This window comes from Phaethon lepturus, unplaced genomic scaffold (genome assembly GCF_000687285.1).
Source record: "Phaethon lepturus isolate BGI_N335 unplaced genomic scaffold, ASM68728v1 scaffold15229, whole genome shotgun sequence".
Lineage (NCBI taxonomy): Eukaryota > Metazoa > Chordata > Aves > Phaethontiformes > Phaethontidae > Phaethon > Phaethon lepturus.
The window spans coordinates 62,312-65,483 of NW_010565645.1; positions in this window are offsets into that span (position 1 = coordinate 62,312).

Below are 3,172 nucleotides of genomic sequence, written 5' to 3' on the forward strand. Positions count from 1 at the left end.
TCGAACGTGGCTAATTGAAAGTCATGTGGAGGAACACTGAATAGGAGAAGCTGTAGAACAGAGAAAGGTTCAAAGCGCAATCACAGAAATACCTGACAGGAAATGCACTTCATTACCAAAGAGTAGGTATTTAACTTTTCTTTGCTAATCTACTGAGGAAGGGCTGACTGAGGAAGGGTAACTCCACAAGAACCCACCATGAGAAGACAATAGCAAAGCACTCTTCAAGTTAAGCAGTGAAGATTTAAAGCCAACAGATGGGACATAAAGTCACACAATCCAACCTGCAGTGGCTATGGCTTGAGTTTTTTAAAAGTTCCCTTTAAATTATACTATATAAACAGCAATGCAGGCAGAGATGTCCATCATGGTCCTAAGACTGGATTTGATTTTGTAAGAAAAGTTCATAATTCACACAGGGAAAAACAAAAGAAAGCTTTAAATTACATCAGCTAGTCTCAGAAGTCATGTCCTTAAGCACAAAGAGTTCACAAACAGCTGTTTGTCCCTTCTCGATCTTGAGTCTTTCCAACAGGACAGGCAGAAAGCCATGCTGGGAGCCATGCAGGAGGCAAACACACCTAACACTCATTCATTTAATGCTTTGAGACTTCAGAAGCATTGTAAAACTACCTGCATCCACAGTGCTTCCAGGACCAAAACCCCACCAGCATTAATACCCAGTGAAACGAAGCAGTTGGGTGTGTTCCTCGGTCCATCTATAGCCTCTTTTTGCTACTTAGGATGATTAAGTATGAGTTATGATGATCAATGCTTTACAGATTATGAAGCACTAAAATACTTCAGAGATGGAACCAAATAATATATCGATTTAACTTTTAATTAGATTACAAAAAAAAAAAGTCCTCACCAACTGTGCATTTTATTTCTCCAAAAATAGATTTGGCTAGAACTGGTGAATGGTACAAATGTGAAAAGAGAATACTGAAAAATTTAAATTTCCAGAAGCTTTGAGGAAAAAACCAGACAGACAAGACAAAACACTTTACATGCTCTCACTGAAGGAAAGAACAGAGCAAGTTCTACTCTCAGTGAATGCCAGGCAACCTACACAGGAGAGACATTAGGAATGCCTGAGCTGTGGGAATATTTTCAGCTTGAGCTCATATCTCATTGAATATTCATTCTTCAGTCAAAGTTTCCTCTTGCATGGATTCTGTGGCACCTATCACTCTTCAGCTTTAGTATTGTTAAGGTAAAGTCAACCATGATATGCAAATTCACAGAAAATAAAGTTTCGTTACTCAGGGAATGGTATTAAGTCAGCAACAGTGTCCCAGAAAGACAACATCCAAGCCGCTACCCAGAATCTGGAGGTACTAAGCTCTAGGATGTTCCAAACTGCTCAACTGTACAGGCTCCCAAGGCATTAACAGTCATTTGATGCTGCAAACTACCAGACCTTCCCACATTAAGATCATTAACTCCACCAGGAAAATAAAGCCAGGAAGGATTCCAAAATGTTATACAGCCCATCCTCAAACTCCTAAGAATAACCACACTGAGTTAGACCAAAGATCCATCTAGCCCAGGAGGCCATCTCACTAGTGGCCAAAAGCAGATGCTTTGGGCATAGAGTAAGAACAAGGCAAACTCTTTTAATATTTGCCCAGCTTTTAACTGTTATTAGCTGAGATACTTCTCATGGGACATGGGGTTTCCATGTACTCAGTAACCCTGAGATTCTCTCCTTAAGCTTGCCATCTTCTCTTTAACTGTTTAAAACGTAATCCATCACAACAGGCTTTGACAAGAAGTTCCCTGGTAAACTATCCATTGTGCTGAGAATGATATTTTTGTTTTGAACATTAGTCTTACTAGTTTCACTTGACAATCTCTGGTTCTTGTGTTGGGTGAGGCAACAGTCAATCCCCGTCCTCTCTTCCACACTACTCGTGGTTTTATAGACATCGACCACGTAACTCTCCAAGTTGGCTCTTTTCCAGACTGTACAGAAGTTATTCCTTACATTGGATCACCCTTCCCCTAACTCTTCCACAGTTCTGAGATGTGAGGGACTACAACTGCAACAGCATTAACATACAGGTGAACCACAGCTTTATAGAGTGCCATAATAAAGTTTTCCAGTCCTGATTTTTAGCATTTGCTTTGCTTTTTTGATTGATACTCAGTACTGAGCTGATACTCTCATGGAGAATTGCAAGGCCAAGATCTCACTTGTGGCTGGTAGCCATCAGTGCCACCCCTTTCTATAAATGTACAAATTTATATAGATCTGCAAGTTATAAAAAATAGTGGGTTCCAAGAAGTTAATATTTTTCCATGTTTATCATTTATATTTATCTAAGCTAAATTTAATTTGTCATTTTATTGCAGTGTCATTCATCTGCATAAGATCCTTCCATGATTACTCAATGCAGGCCTTCATTTTTACTACCCTAAATACTTGGTATTACTGAACTTTGCCTTGTCTTTTCTCACCCTCTGTTTGCGAGGGGTATATTAATACACCAAAAGCAAAATCACATTCTTACAAAGTTTCCAGTAAGAGGCATTCCCTAAACAACATCAGCTCCTAGCTATGCTACTTTCAGAAAGGTTTACTAAACATCTGCATTAATAAGGGCACTTACAAGTAATAAGCAGCAAATACAGAATGACTACTTTTGACATATTATTTACAAACTATCACAGCTGTCCTGGAAAGGCTGCTACCAGGAGGGAGGTCATTTAAACCACAAGGAATACTTCCTATTGTGTTCCTTAATGAGCATTACTTCACAGCTGCAGGAAGAGGGGAAGCATCTGCAAATTGTATCTTGCAGACCAAAGGGAGGAGAAGAATTGGGAATCAAAGCAATTGTTAGGTGTATATATCCAGCAAATATGCTCCAAATGGATGAAATTCACTGAGAAGAAAGACTTGAATCGAAACAGGTCACCTCCTTCCATTCTCATCTATCCTCAGTACAGGCAAAAATATAATGCCCTAGAAAAGGGGCTAAACGCAAGTAACTATTTATCACCCTTGGAAAAAGCCTACTGAAACATAATATACTGCCTTTTTAACAATAGTTACGTCATTCTTAAGACTTTGACTTAAGTCTTAATTTGATGAAGTAAACTAGAAAAAATGATGTAAAATTTTGTTACAAGTGGAAGTATAAATAATGAATCACTGGGGTTAATC